Source organism: Rattus norvegicus, chromosome 15 (genome assembly GCF_021556685.1).
Source record: "Rattus norvegicus strain SHRSP/BbbUtx chromosome 15, alternate assembly SHRSP_T2T, whole genome shotgun sequence".
NCBI lineage: Eukaryota > Metazoa > Chordata > Mammalia > Rodentia > Muridae > Rattus > Rattus norvegicus.
The window spans coordinates 85,888,957-85,905,383 of NC_141548.1; positions in this window are offsets into that span (position 1 = coordinate 85,888,957).

Below are 16,427 nucleotides of genomic sequence, written 5' to 3' on the forward strand. Positions count from 1 at the left end.
CATACCACTACATTTAGCTTTCGATGAGGGTGCTATAGATCTGAACTCAAGTTTGTCAGGTGCGAAGGAAACTATTTCTCCAAAGTCTGGTGCCTGTTCCCTTCTATCAAAGGAACCATTTGTTATCACTGTCAGAAGGGACAAATGACTGTCTGTGGTGCCTATTAGTATAACAAAGCACATGCTGGTCTCCAGGCTTCCTTAGGATTACAAGTACCTGTGGCTTTTCTCACCCTGCCCTCTACCCTAAACTTCTCTAGCCCATAGGCTTCTCTCCCTGCAGGCTTCTCATTGCCTTATAACCCTGAGATTTTGGCTATGCACTCCCGTGTCTTCCCTCCTGCCTCTCTCTCATAGTCTCTTTGCCCACACTCTTTTTGTCTTCCTCTCTACTCTTCCTCTCTTTCTATCCTCTCCTGGCCCAGTCCAGTCTGCTGGCTATGTTCAGTCTACTTCATTCTCCCCCTGTTCTTGACTCTTCCAGATGCCTCTGACTATGCCTCCCTTCAGATCTACAATAAAAACCTCCCCCTCAACCATACCTTGGAGCAGCCACATCCTCAGTTTATACAGAGCTGTCAAGTTTACATGGCAAGCAATAGGAGGATTGAGCCACTGCCCCAGATCTGGCAGTTTTAGATAACAGTGTATTCATACCACATGCATGGCCAACCAAATGTAGGCTCCTTAAGTTAATTATTTTCTCATGCTGTGATCAAAACTTGATGTGGCTTTTTGGTTTAGATCAGCCTTCATAGGCTCATATGTTTGAATACTTAATCATCAAGGAGTGGCACTATCTAAAAGGATTAGAAGGATTAGAAGGTGTGGTCTTTTGGGTGGAAAAGAAATACCCTACTGTGGAGTAGATTTTGAGGTTTCAAAAGCTCATGCCAGCGCAAGGCCCTGGGTTCGGTCCCCAGCTCCGAAAAAAAAAAAAAAAAAAACCAAAAAAAAAAAAAAAAAAGCTCATGCCAGCTCAGGCTCTCTCTCTCTCTCTCTCTCTCTCTCTCTCTCTCTCTCTCTCTCTCTCCCTCCCTCCCTCCCTCCCTCCCTCCCTCTTCCTCTCCCTCCTTGCTCCCCTCTCATTTTCTCTTTGCTTAGAGATCAGGATAAAGTTCTCAGCTACTTCCCAAGCACCATACCTGCCCGATTCCATTCTCTCTACCATGATGATAGTGGACTATGCCTCTGAAACTATAAGCAAGCCACTCCCCCCAGCCCTGTTAAATGCCTTCCATTATAAGAGTTGCCTTGGTCATGGTGTTTCTTCACAGTAATAAAAGAGTGACTGTTTTATGTCAATTTAACACAAGCTAAATTCATTTGATAGGAGGGAAGCTCAATTAAGAAAATGTCTTCACGGGGTTGGGGATTTAGCTCAGTGGTAGAGCGCTTGCCTAGGAAGCACAAGGCCCTGGGTTCGGTCCCCAGCTCCGAAAAAAAGAACCAAGAAAATGTCTTCATAAGATCAATATGTTGCTAGAATATTAATCTAGCAACATGGCTGCTGTAGCAAGGAATCACATCCAAAGATATGATCTAGCCAGAATGCAGACTCGTCCTGGATTACAGTGTGATCTAGCCACAATACAGACATGCCCTTAGTATATACTTTTTTTTTTTTTATTAACTTGAGTATTTCTTATTTACATTTCGAGTGTTATTCCCTTTCCCGGTTTCCGGGCAAACATCCCCCAATCCCTCCCCCTCCCCTTCTTTATGGGTGTTACCCTCCCCATCCTCCCACCCATTGCTGCCCTCCCCCCAACAATCACGTTCACTGGGGGTTCAGTCTTAGCAGGACCAAGGTCTTCCCCTTCCATTGGTGCTCTTATTAGGCTATTCATTGCTACCTATGAGGTCAGAGTCCAGGGACAGTCCATGTATAGTCTTTAGGTAGTGGCTTAGTCCCTGGAAGCTCTGGTTGCTTTGCATTGTTGTTCATATGGGGTCTCGAGCCCCTTCAAGCTCTTCCAGTTCTTTCTCTGATTCCTTCAACGGGGGTCCCGTTCTCAGTTCAGTGGTTTGCTGCTGGCATTCGCCTCTGTAATTGCTATATTCTGGGTGTGTCTCTAGTATATACTTTTAATCCCTAACATTGATGGTAAGGTTAGTTTGTAGAAGGAAGCAACCATGTTTGGAAGTGCTGGCTAATAGAGGAGAAGGCAAAGTGATGAATTAGAGAAAGATTTGACAGACTGAATCAGAGATAAGATAAATCTAACTCATGAAAGAACAGCAGAGGAAAAGAGGTTACTTAAGAGCAGCAAAAGAGCAAAAATGTTGGTACTGTGTGTGTGTGTGTGTGTGTGTGTGTGTGTGTCTGTGTGTGTGTGTGTGTGTGTCTGTGTCTGTGTGTGTGTGTGTGTGTGTGTGTGTGTGTGTGTGTCTGTGTGTGTGTCTGTGTCTGTGTGTGTCTTAACAGGACAGTTTACAGAGACAGGTTACAGAGGAAACAAGCTAGACATAAGTGAAGGCAGAACTAGCCAGAGAATGAGAAGGAGACAGAATACTAGGACATACTGCCAAAATTAGTATGAGGCCAAGCAGAAGAATTTAGTGAGAAGCTGAGAGAAGTCAGATAAAATAGGTCATCTTGAAAGATTAGTCTGTACGGAGGCTAAACATTTCCAGGCCAAGGCCTAGTGATAGTTATAAAAGAGAATGAAATCTGGGCTCAGCCCAAGCCATGTATTGGCACAGTTTGAATACAGCTCTCATTTCAACCTAATTTATTTTCTTAATTACATTTTCTTAATTAGTGATTGATGGGGGAGGGCACAGCCCATTGTGGATGATGCCGTCCCTGGGCTGGTGGTCTTGGGTACTCTAAGAAAGCAGGCTGAATAAGTGTTTATTTGGCTTACACTTCTGCACTGTAGCCCATCTTTGAAGAAAGCCAGGACTGAAGCGTTGAGGAAGGAGCTGATGCAGAGGCCGTGAAGGGCTGCTGCTTATGGACCTGTTCCTCACGGTTTGCTCAGCTTATTGAGGAGGAGAAGATAGAATGGGGAGGGGACTTGCATGAGGGGTACTAGGAGGAGAGGAAGGGCTGATATTTGCTTGTAAAATTAATCAATAAATAAAACCTTTTAAAAAGAACAATAGAAGAAGAAGAAGAAGAAGAAGAAGAAGAAGAAGAAGAAGAAGAAGAAGAAGAAGAAGAAGAAGAAGCAGAAGCAGCAGCAGCAACTCCTCCTCCATACAGCCCAAGGAAAAGGATTCCTTCTACCTGTGAGAACATGGGGAATAATCTGGAGTCTTTGCTAGGGCTCCGGTTCATTATATTATTTTATACCACTTGTCTTACTGTGTTTCTTCCCAACTGTTCACTCCTCGTCAAACCTAAATAAAATATTCAGGCTTCTCTGATTTTTTTTAGGTGGATGTTTTTTAAGGTTCTTATGTTGCCTATAATTTCTATTAAATACATCTGTCTTTGGTTGTAGGGCTATGGTCAATTCACTCCTGAGCCCAGTAATGGGTATGGGTGAAAAGAACATTTCTTTTCCCCCACCAAGAAAATAAAAAGGGTTTCCCTGGAAAACTTTATTGCAGGATAAAAAATGTCATGTTAGGTGTTTTGTTTGGTTGGTTTGGAATGGTTTTTTTTTTGTTTGTTTATTCATTTGTAGAAAATTTTTTTTGTGTGTAGAGAAATGAAAGAGAATGGACTTCTGGAGTCAGAAACATGTTGGTTGGCATTAAAGAGCCATCAGTCGTTAGTGGGGTAACCATGGTGACTCCTAGTGCTTTTACCTTAGATTACTATTTGTAGCATTGACTGAATAGCAACTTAACAATAGATCCTGGTGAAGACTATATAGGATTCTGGCCTGCTAGTAAATATCACCTCTTTCCGTTCTGGCATGTTACATGTGACATTTATGGAGACTGTGTCCTTCATATCCCCTTGCAGTACACAAGTGAGGAGCGAGACACCACAGAATCTTCTTTCATAAATGAGTGGATAGTTTTGACTTTGTTCCAAATTGATTTGGACATTTATGGGTTTACTTGATTTAGGTGAGTCTCAAACCAGGCAGATGCCTGAGTTAATGAGGATTTTTTATGAGACTGCAACAATACTGCCTTTTCTCACCTTGACCTTTTTTGCATCCCAGAATCTAGGAATTTGAGGTGAAACTACAGTTTCTTCACCTATGAACCCATGTTATGCAGCTATTCACTCCAATTAGGAAATTTTGCTTTGTGGACCTATCTCCCTCAGCTTCATCATTACCATGGTTTAAAAAGTAATGTACTGGGGCTGGAGAGATGGCTCAGGGGTTAAGAGCACTGACTGCTCTTCCAGAGGTCCTGAGTTCAAATCCCAGCAACCACGTGGTGGCTCACAACCATCTGTAATGAGATCTGATTCCTTCTTCTGGCACGTCTAAGGACAGCTACAGTGTACTCATCTATAATAAATAAATCTTTTAAAAAAAAGGTAATGTACTGTGCATCGTCCACAGAGGACTCTGATTCTCCACTCAGAACTAACCAGGTTCAGTGGGGATTTAGATCCCGTGAGTGTGCTTAGGAAGTAAAAAAAAAAATACAATTTGAATTATTGTTTTGGGCAGAAAAGCATAAAAGATAAATGAGTGCTAGTAGCTTTGGATTTAACAAAATATGAGTTACTTAATAGTGTCTGGGTTTTAATTTTCATTACTGGAGCTAGGGTTTTCATATGAATAAATGTACAGCCGTGGTCTCAGAAGGTACAACAATTATTGCCAGTTCTAATTGTTCTATTTTAGAGACCTTTATTAACATGAGACTATCTCACTGGAGAAGGCCTTTGATCCTGAAAGAAGTGAAATATATATGTATATGTATATGTATATGTATATGTATATATCATATATGTATATATCATATATATCATATGTAATTTTTCATGTTGGAATGAATATATAAATAAAATACCATAAAGCTTGAAAGTAAGTGTATGAACCAGAATAAATTGTAAACTGACCCTTTTAAATCCTTTGGAGCTCAGCAGAGGGTTTGAATTAGCTGGACTATTGGTTGCTGTATCATCCCTACATAAGCAGAATCTTGAAGAATGAATGGGAATTTGTGTGTTGAGGAATTGCCAAAATCACCTCAAGTAGAGAAGCTTTCCTCTGCCAATTGATCTCTGTGCTCGCCTTACAACGTTGAGAACAGATGCGTTAGGAAGGTTGACTGTTGTTCATTGTGGAAATGTGAAGAAAATGAAGAGTTGGGAACATCTTCTGTAACTTCCTCACTCCTAGACAAGGTTGATCCGAAACAAGCTGGCCAGGTTTCTAGGTTGTAGGAATGCTTCTAAGGATGTGGTCTATGCCAAAGGGCATCTTTACTGGACCATTGATCTCTGAAAAGTATCTGCATTTTCTATAAGAAGTTCAAAACCATTCTTTACACGAAAGACCTTCTCAAAAGTGCCAGAGAGTCCTGCCACTTGGTCCTGCCCGATACCTGGTCCTTACTGTGTCGATAGTGTGTTATATACTATCTCATGTTTATTTCTTATGTGTTTATTTTACCTTCCAAGTACTGTGAGGGCCTATTGTGTATTTTATAGATAGTGTGTTAGTTACTTACCTTTCTTATCTTCGTGATGATGCATCTGGGGAGATAGAGGGAGTGGACGTTTATTTCATTTCTGAGTTTTAGGTTTGACCGTTATCATGGTAGGCATCCAGCCCGAAGCCTTCCCTTTACCTTACTAAAGCCTACACTCTGACCCATTTACACCATGGTGGCTCCCCAGGTCAGGAGCTCAGGCCAGTGGTAGGCAGGGATAAACCCTAAAAGGGCCCCTCTCAGTGACTCACCTCCCCCAGTAAGGCCTCCCACTCTGAAGGAGCTATGATTTCCCCAAAGAGTTAGAGTGTCCTCACACAGGAGAGCCTATGGTCGAATTTAACACTCAGACCGTGACAGATGAGGAATGGAAACAGAGAGATTGGGCAAATTGGTTCATGTAACGGTTTTAGGTGACAGAGATTTAACTGAGCCTGATTTCATGGTCATGCACGTTTTGTTTCCCCTAGATCTACCATATATCTTTACTATGTGTGCAGGATTCTCTTTTTGCTGGTCTTGTTACCTGTTCTTGAACCTGAGAATTGTGAGGAGGAAAGACCTAATCCCCAATTGTCTAATTAAAGCAAGCTGTGTTTGGGGGTGCATTCAGGCCTGGACAGCTGCCTATCTCACACTAAGGGATTTGAGAGTGCAACCCTTCCCAGCCTTTTGAGGTTCTTTGTATACCAGAGATAAGGTGTTCATAAGGGCAAGAGTCTCTCTTAGCTATGATGCATTTTCAGAGGACTACAGTGCAAAGGAAGGAGCCTCATGTGAATGGGGTCACAGGTTTACTGAAGGTTGAAAAACATTCTTTGCAGTTTGTATCAGATCTAGGAGACAGGAACCCATTCTTTTCTTAAAAATTTTATTGCATATTTTATATATTTACATTTCAAGTGTTATCCCCCTTTCCCCCCTCTCCCACCACCCCTCCCCCCTCCCCCAGCTTCTGTGAAGATGCTCCCACTCCCCACCCACCCACTCCCACCTCAACACCCTGGCACTCCCCTACACTGGGGAAAGAAGCCTTCACAGGACCAAGGGCTTCTCCTCCTATTGATGCTGGGCAATGCCATCCTCTGCTACATATGCGGCTAGAGCCATGGAACCTTGACTTGCAAGGACTTAACACAGAACAAACAGGACTGACTCTTTAACTACTGCAAAAATCTAGCACAGGACAAACAGACACGTGTTCATTAACTACAAACAGAAACTTTAACCCACATGGGGCAAACAGAAACTCAGTCTTAACTGTCTTAACTGCAACCAGAACCTTTAACCTGCAAGGCGTACTTTTCCTGTTTTGGTCTCACATTTAGTACCTAGGTTCAGTACTTCTTCTGTCGGTGAAGGCTATGTTGTATTCCTTTATAGTCACTTGATTGCTTATGGTAGATAGACATGCTGGGAATTCTTTTTAACAGCTGAATGGAGGGGAATATATCGCACAGCCCTCAACCAATGTTTCAGTTAGAGGGGAATAGTTATAGCCAGTCTTCTTATTCAATGTTTACTTCCTCCTAACCCAATTAAAAATGGGATACAGAGCTAAACAAAGAATTCTCAGCTGAGGAATATCAAATGGCTGAGAAGAACCTAAAGAGATGTTCAACATCTCTAGTCATCAGGGAAATGCAAATCAAAACAACCCTGAGATTCCACCTCACACCAGTCAGAATGGCTAAGATCAAAAACTCAGGTGACAGCAGATGCTGGCAAGGATGTGGAGAAAGAGGAACACTCCTCCATTGCTGGTGGGATTACAAACTGGTACGACCATTCTGGAAATCAGTCTGGAGGTTCCTCAGAAAATTGGACATTGAACTGCCTGAGGATCCAGCTATACCTCTCTTGGGCATATACCCAAAAGATGCCCCAACATATAAAAAAGACACGTGCTCCACTATGTTCATAGCAGCCTTATTTATAATAGCCAGAAGCTGGAAAGAACCTAGATGCCCTTCAACAGAGGAATGGATACAGAAAATGTGGTATATCTACACAATGGAATATTACTCAGCTATCAAAAACAATGACTTTATGAAATTCTTAGGCAAATGGATGGAACTAGAAAATATCATCCTGAGTGAGGTAACCCAATCACAGAAAAACACACATGGTATGCACTCAATGATAAATGGATATTAGCCCCCAAAGCCTGCATTACAATCTACAGACCACATGAAGCTCAAGAAGAAGGAAGACCAAAGTATGAATGCTTCAGTCCTTCTTAGAAAGGGGAACAAAAATACTCACAGGAGGAAATATGGAGACAAAGTGTAGAGCAGAGACTGAAGAAAAGGCCATCCAGAGACTGCTCCACCTGGGGACCCAGCCCATATACATACAGTCACCAAACCCAAACAATATTGCAGATGCCAAGAAGTGCTTGCTTATAGGGGTGTGATATAGCCATCTCCTGAGAGGGTCTGCCAGAGCCTGACAAATACAGAGGCGGATGCTCACAGCCAACCATTGAACTGGGAAGGGTCCACATGGAGGAGTTAGAGAAAGGATTGAAGGAGCTGAAGGGGTTTGCAACCTTGTAAGAACAACAAAAATATCAAACAACCAGAGCTCCCAGGGACTAAACCACCATCCAAAGAGTACACATGGACAGACCCATGGCTCCAGCTGCATATGTAGCAGAGGATGGCCTTGTTGGGCATCAATGGGAGGAGAGGCCCTGGTCCTGTGAAGGCTCCATGCCCCAGTATAGGGAAATGTCAGGGCAGGAAGGTGGAAAGGAGTGGGTGGGTGGGAGAGAGTGGGAGCACCGTCATAGAAGCAGGGGAGGAGGATGGGAAAGCGGGTTTCTGGAGGGGAAACCAGGAAAGGGTAGAACATTTGAAATGTAAATTAAAAAAATTCAATAAAAAAATAAAATTCTCTCATGCTTCCTTTTCCTCTTAGTCACTTAAGCACTGAATTTTCTCCTGCCAATATTCCACTCTAAACAAGAAGATTTACCTCATATCAGAAGTACAGATGTTTCTGGCAACTTGAATATGACAAAAAAAAAAAACCAAAATGTAAATGATAACTTCTGTTGGGTGGGATCAGAGCTAAGGATAATAGGAGAAGACAGTTTTTCTTCTTTCCCATTGTTTGCATACATTGCAGGTGCTGTGAATTCTGTCTCTCCACTAGAAAAGTGAAGAGATTCATCTTTGTATATTTTAGCATATAGATGGCAAACCCACTGAGTTTAGGTTATTATTAAATTACAGATTATTATTAAATTATTAAATGTACACTTGCCTTGGAGAGTGTCTTAAGAGATGCTTAATGAATGCTAGCAAATCACATATCTGGATTTTATGATTCTTTTTATGTCCTTAGCCACAGATTAATATGCTGACATACATTTATAGAATATTGAACAGAACTTCCTGCCAAATGCTGACATAGTGTCCACTTGCAGCAGGACATTCTGTGTCAGGAACATAGACTTCGCATCTGCTTTTATCTGTATAATGATTTGGCCTCTGCCTTGGGGGTTCTGATACAAAAACAATTGAACCAGAAGTTATGCCACTATCATGGAAATGACACAATTATACAAAGAGGGTATTAGTGTCAGGTGTCAGGTCCAAAGGAAACTCCAGTTCCCCGTACTCCAAAAGGCAGTCCTGGACTACGGCAAGATTTCTGGCAGTTAGATAAAAGCCTGCATTCCTCAGGAACTTGTTCACTTGCTTCACCACTTCCAAAAGAAGTTATTTCCCTTATCACCGACATACGGGTCAAAGGACCTTCTGTGATACCTACCTATAAGCTTTTCTTCTGGCCAAGTCTAGTCTACTGGCCATGCTCAGTCTACTTTCTTCCTCTGTTTTGGACTCTTTCAGATGCCTTTGGCTGTTCACTCTCTCACACATCTACAATAAAAATCTCCCCCAGACTATACTTTGGGATGTCATATGATTCTCTGCTGACATACACCTATGGTTGCATATCAAACCTCATGCTGGCCTCCGGGTCCCTCAGTCCCTGTCCACAAGTACTTGTTCAATATCTCAAAGCCCCCATGCTAGCCTAGCCCCCTGCCCCTTCTCAACTCCCCAACTTCTCCTGTAATACACTAGCCCCCAGGCTGTTCCAGATCCCCCAACCCCTCTTTACAACAGCAGCTCTCCAAGAGAGCTCTCGCCATGTTCGGTCTGCTTCTTTTTCTCCCTGCTCTGAAGTCTGCTGCCAGACTCCTTTGGATATTTTCTCTTTACATTTAAAAACCTTCCCTTTCACCGTGGAGCAGCAGTTCAGTGGTTTCTTTACTGTGTCTGTCCCCTCACATACAATGTGTACTTTTCATTTTGCATTTTTGAATAAAGTAAATCTCAAACTTTTATGCCATTTGCAATTTTAGTTCTTGGAATACCTATTTGCAGAATAAAGAAATCTGTGCAATAAGAGAGGGTAATATAGGATAAAAATGAGCAAATATACAGATATACAGGTGTGAATGTCTGCAGAGAGCATGCTTATTAAAACACATTTAAAACTGAACAGCTCATATGAAAAAGGAAGGAGATGCGTCAACTAACTCACATAAAGGATGACATTTAAAGACGATTGTTCCGTGAAGTGGATGGTGCCTTATATGTCCAAAAGTCTCCCTCATGAGTTTTACAGACTTCATCCAAAATGCCGATTATCGAACAAACAGCTAGCATTTACATTAATACATAAAATGAGAATTGTCTCTAGTCTAGACAGATAGGGCATTTATTAACTTTGTGGAGTTCTTCGGAGTGGGGAATGGATGGCTGGGCGGTTTGTGCCAAGTACTCTTAGTTGTTCTGAGATGTCTGCCCACTCTGCCCTCTGTTTATGTAACACGCGTTTTAAACTCACTGCTGGGCGAGTATTTTATAGGTCTCTGCATTGCCTGTGAGCAAAGGCACCGAAGGCCCTTTTTCCTGACCATCTTTTCAACAATTTCGATACTAAAGAAAAGACAGCGTCTCCCTCTGGCTATGAAACTCTGGAGCACACTCATTTGTCGCCTACACAATGAAAGCAAAGCTGTTCTCTAGAGCCAAGTTTTGGAAAGGTCCCTTTTTGTTTTCCGGGCCAGTCTTTTCTAAAATAACATCTAACGTGCTCCAAACTTAGACCATCTCAATTGTCTGAGCGGCATCAAAGTCAGGTGCTCCCCATAGGGGTCCAGGGAGCCATGAAACGGACGTGTGCACGGAGCTCAGTATGCTGGCTGTGCTGTAACAAGTTCTTTGTCTCTGACCCAGGAATTTCATGCCTTTTTCCAGGATCCGAGACAGTATAGCAGGATAACTGCGACTACTCAGTCAGCCTGCAAACCTGGGTAAAGTATCCAAGTGTTTCAAGTTTTCTTTTGAGCGGACCCAGAACCTCTGATGTGGGTCACTGCTGGTTGACCTTTGTGAAGCCACGTGGAAACTGAAGAGAAAGACAGTAGTAGCCCGAGGCAAGCAAGAGATATTATCAGGGGCCCGGAGCTGATGTGATATGATCAACTACCCACGCTAAGTTCAAAGCAGCCATCCATGAATAAATGGATTGACATCAGTAGCTAGTATGGCTCATGTCCCAGAAACAAATTGGCGGAAAATAATCCTTAACTTTTTTCTCTAATAGGTGGCTTCTCATACCAACTTCCTTCTTTCTTTTAAAATTTACCTTTAGGTAGGTGCTTGGCACTTTTGTTATGGTGCCAAGGCCTTGGGTTCCTCTAGCACCATTGTGGGCAACCACCCTCTTCAAAAACCAAGGTTCAAAGAGAAGTGAGGCCCTTCGCCTGATGGAGGGGATTAGTTGAGACCAGATACTCCGTTTTTTAAAGCGTGTTGGATCTTGATGTAGGCTATCTAGACTACAGGATCCCTTTTCATTCCTGGGACGAGTCACCCTTGGAGATGAGGATGGGGTAAAGAAGAGGTGATACTTTGGGCCTTAAGAGTTCATAATGAGGTCGTGTGCGCATGGCAGACTGGAGCTATAGCATCACAGGAAGCTCCGTATTCCAATGCTAGGACAGCTTCATCCACCATGCACGCCCGACCTTACCGGAGGCTTTTAGACAAGAGAACTTGGCTGCGTCTTTTGGCAAGCCAATTGACTTTTAATTAGAAGATTGTTTTTCCTTAAAATCGGAAAGCTTTTGTCAACATTACAGTTTTGGACAGGATAATTTCCCAGTTCCGGGAATTTGTAAGATGAAATTACGAAATGTCTGGAAGGTATTTGGTAAGTTTGAACAGAATGGAATAACCTTGTACCTATATTTCATGTATTTTGTTCCACTGCATTGATGAGAAAGCTACATATAGTAGCATCCTGTCAAGTTTTTGACCTGTTTTTATACTGACATCACTGAATTAGCATCATAGATTTTACCTCTAATTTGGTGGAGGAGAATCCCTTGACAAGGAAGGACCTGAAGAATACATGCGAGCAACTTGAAGAAAGCTAGCGAGGCTACTTTAAATTTGGTTTTCATATTGGAAACGATTCAGTGACTAGAATAAGATTCAACAACGTTACAAACAACTTAAGTAAATAAAAGTGATTGTCTCTCATTTTATTTAACTTCCAAATTACTGGCAGTTTAGAGGTAAACATTAAGGTCATGTAAGTCTGTAAGTCTAAAGGGCATTCAGTTGCCTAAATGAAGATTCTGTCCACAGAACTATTAAATGGAGACTTAGGATTATACCAGGGGATGAAGATACCAAAATAAACACGTCTTAAATATAAAATAAAAAAACACAAAAAAACCCCAAAGAATTCATAATGAGGAAAACAAAGAAAACACAAGTTGATAATGGCTTATATAGCAGACATTTCTAAAAAGATATATCATTAACATTTTCCTGGTCTAGTTATGAGGCCCTGAGGAATTCACAAGTGTTGGCTGTGCACTTTTGAAAGGAAGTGTGATTAACTGGCTGCACTCCATTTAGGCTGGTAAACCGAAGTGTTGGTGGCTCCTTTTTTGTACACAAAACAGAAATGGGCACGCCAAGGAATATGATGGTCACAAGGTGGTCCTACAAGGGTTTGATAAAGCAAACTCGCTGGTTATTTCTGACTGTTCAATTTTCATGGATTCCTATTCTGTTCAGCGCTATTGCCCAGTTTCTCAAAGCAATCCTTTTAATGAGAACATTGAGAAACAGTGCATCTTAGAAATGTGCAATGTGACATATCATCTTTTAATTTGTTCTTTCTTATCTGCCTGGGAGATCATAGTTCTAAAAGTTAAATTCGAACTTAACAGGGCGAATTGGAATGAGTATAAACCAGAAATAAATAAGGACTCCATCCAGCAAAGCACGGGTCCTTGAAAAGAAGCAGAACTGGTTGTCAGTCAGAAACAAAGTTTAAAAAGACACATTGATATTGTGATTGGAGATTGAAATATAGAGCCACAGAAAAATCCAAGAGAATCTGGTAGCATGAGACGGAACTAAGAATGTGGAGAGACATTATAGTTCAAGAACAGTTTCTTAATGGGGCGGAATACCTCATTTGAAGCACAAGAAAGCAAGCAAAAGTTAAGTTTTGTCACAGTGGCACCTTACAATGGGTAGGAAAACCAATGCAAAACAAAGCACCAAACAGTGGCAGGGCAGCCTATCTGAACACAGCAAACTAAATGGGAAGCAGGCGCTAGTGGCTCCTGACTTGTAATCTGGTTTGTTGTGGGGTTGGGTAAGACTATGGTATGCCTTGTAACGACCATGGTAACAGCAATCAGAGTCGAGAATGGTAATATTTATCTCACCCTTTTTGGGTCGAGGACACAAGTGACCTGGCTTGCAGGGGTCCAACAGACACTGGCTGTTCAAAAGCTCATGACTCAAACTGAGGTCGCATATAATCAAGGCTGGAGCTAAAAGCTAAGTTTGGTAATTCAGAGACATTCAAGTCATTAGACAACTGAAGTGCCAGAAATCACCAGAAGTCCTTGGATAGAGGCAGGGGTAAATCCGTCCCTCTTTCCCTTCCCCTTATTTCCTTCTTTCTCCCTCCCATCAGCCTCCCATATTATTTGGAGGCTACATTCTAGAGAGGCTTCTCCTCACAAATAATTTAACACTATTGGTAAACTAAGTAAGGGGCTATTTTTTTTAAAAAAAGATTTTATTTATTTATTTATTTATTTATTTATTTATTTATTTATATGTAAGTACGCTGTAGCTGTCTTCATCCACACCCAGATCTCATCACAGATGGTTGTGAGCCACCATGTGGTTGCTGGGATTTGAACTCAGGGCCTCTGGAAGAGCAGTCAGCACTCTTAACCGCTGAGAGATCTCTCCAGCCCAGTAAGCTGGCTATTATCAAGATTGTTCAGAGCCATGACAGAGGTAAAAATACGGGGCTCTATAAAACAGGTTAGGCCGTGGTAGGAGCGAAGACTGTGAAAAGCACATGAAAGGATCACCAGTGTCTGTTAAAGGGAACGAAACGGGAGGAGACGGGTACTAGAATATAGTACAAACTCAGGTTTGTGCAAATCTTAGGAGTTGGGAGAGCATTCAGAAACCTTCAGAACTTCAGAGTTAATTATCTGAAGAGTCCCAAGAAGCATCTTCTATAATGTCACGTGCAACACACACACACACACACACACACACACACACACACGCACACACACACACACACACAACTATTAGTGTCTTAAATAAGTATATAATATTTTTCTGCTATGGTAGGGAACTTGACCACGTCCTTTTAGGTCTCAGACCAACTGCAATCATGAGGCAGATCTGACTATGGCACTTGATCTTAAACTTGTCTCTTTCTGCCTTGGGTTCCTCAGTGCTGGGATTATAGGTGGGTGCTACCACACCTAGCTATGGGTGGTACCTTAATAATTAATCTTTGGACAATAATCTTCCCTACGCAAGCTTATCTTTATTAGAATGTCTGTGTAACTACTTGGAAACAGAGTTCAAGCTCTTTGGGGTGAAGGAAGAAGATCTTGTTCTGTCTTGCACATAGGCCTAAATTCTAAGATTCTAACACACGTCCCACAAGAGTCTAGTGAAATGGTGTCACCAACGTGCATACCCCACTGAGCCTGTGGAAATTCTTCACCTTAAGCCCTTACTTTAGTAGAAGGATATACACAGAGACTCATGTCCGTTCAGGCCAAAAGCCAACTTTGGGACATGCTTATACCCAGCTACCTGCTTCTCTCTGGGAAACATATTCTTTAATTTCTATGCTGCTTCAGATGGTTTATATGTGACACATTTATTCCTGCATTAAAGATGTTACACGTGAAATATGATCCTCAATACCTCAGAGATATCATCTATAGTGATAAATTGTTGCCAGGAATATTTGAGTTTCTGTGAATACCTGAGAAGGAAATTGCAGAGAAGGTACTGTAATGTCTTATAGTCAAATGATATATATGGCTTTGGTGCTAAGGTGCCTGGCAACCCTTAGGTATAACTATTTGAGACATGAAATTCAGGCAGCTTGTGGAAATGATGAGTCACCAGAATAATATCCAGTATTAAATGTTATCTGAGTTGCTATTTGTCTAGCTTTTAGTATAAACAGGTATTTTATTTTCCTTCTGAAATACTTTTTTTTCTCATGAGTATAGTTATTATGGTACTAGACTTTAGTAAAAAAAAATGGCAAAGTAATGAAATGTAATTAAAGGCTGTCTTAAATAATATCGCAATGCATGAATAGCAACTCGGGCTCCTTCCCTGCATTTAAGGGCTGAGGTTACATATCAGTGAATATTTGACTCTATCATTCAGTATAATTTAAGTACTGAAATAAATAGTACTTGTTTTGAAGGATAATTACCTTAAGTGTTTTAGTTCTCATCCAGAGGAAAATATTGGGGATTTCCAATGGCAGTTTACAAAATACGGGCAGTTTTTACAGAGCCACAGTCAGTGATGGACAAAGGCAGCAGAAACAGCAGCAGCAGCAGCAGCCCACACCTGCTGTAATCATGAAGATGAGAATGAGGAAGCAGATGAGGGCGGAGAGCGATGCTCACAAGCTTTCCATAAAGGGTGGTGCCCGATGCACACGAGTTGCAAAAGTGGCGTGGATTTTCTGCCCGTTTGGCAATTCTCAGTTAATTGGATCAATTACCTGTGGTAGCTTCTCTTCAGCCGTCCGACTTGGCAAGCTGTCGTAAACTTCAGCTGAGTACATGCCTTTCCTCAAGAACTGATTGGTTTTGTTTGTGTTTTGTAATGAAAAAACATACAGGTTTATTGAAAGACTACTCTGCCATTGCTCCAAACCTATTTAACAGCCTTTAAAGTCATTTTATGATAGCAAAGTCCTACGAGAGAGAAATACTCGTAATTTCTTCTGTAAATGGCAGGTAGTTACAAGTCAGTTATGGTCATACTATTCCTGTAATGCTAGAACTCAGGAGACAGTGGCAGGAGGGTTATTACTACAAGGTTGAGGCCATTCTGGTCTGCATCGCATGTTCCAAACCAGCCAGGGGAATATTGCAAGACCTTGTCTCAAAATTCTAAACAAATAAGTAAATACAACATTTACTTACAATACCAACTGAGTTTTCTTGTGTGTGTGGGTGGGAGGGCAGGGCATGGAAGTATATACCAGTTTCTCTGTGTAGCCCTTTCTGTCTGGAACTCACCCTGCAGACAGGGCTGGCCTCAAACTCAGAGATCCACCTGCCTCTGCAGGGCTTAAAGGCGTGTACCAACACTGCCCAGCTCTTAAAATGGCTAGTTTCCTTGTTTCTTTATTTTCTTATTCTTTTGCTTTGGCCTTTTCTTTTTTCCTTTCTTTCTTCTCTTTTCCTTCTCCACCTCTCTTTCCTTCCCTCCATTCCT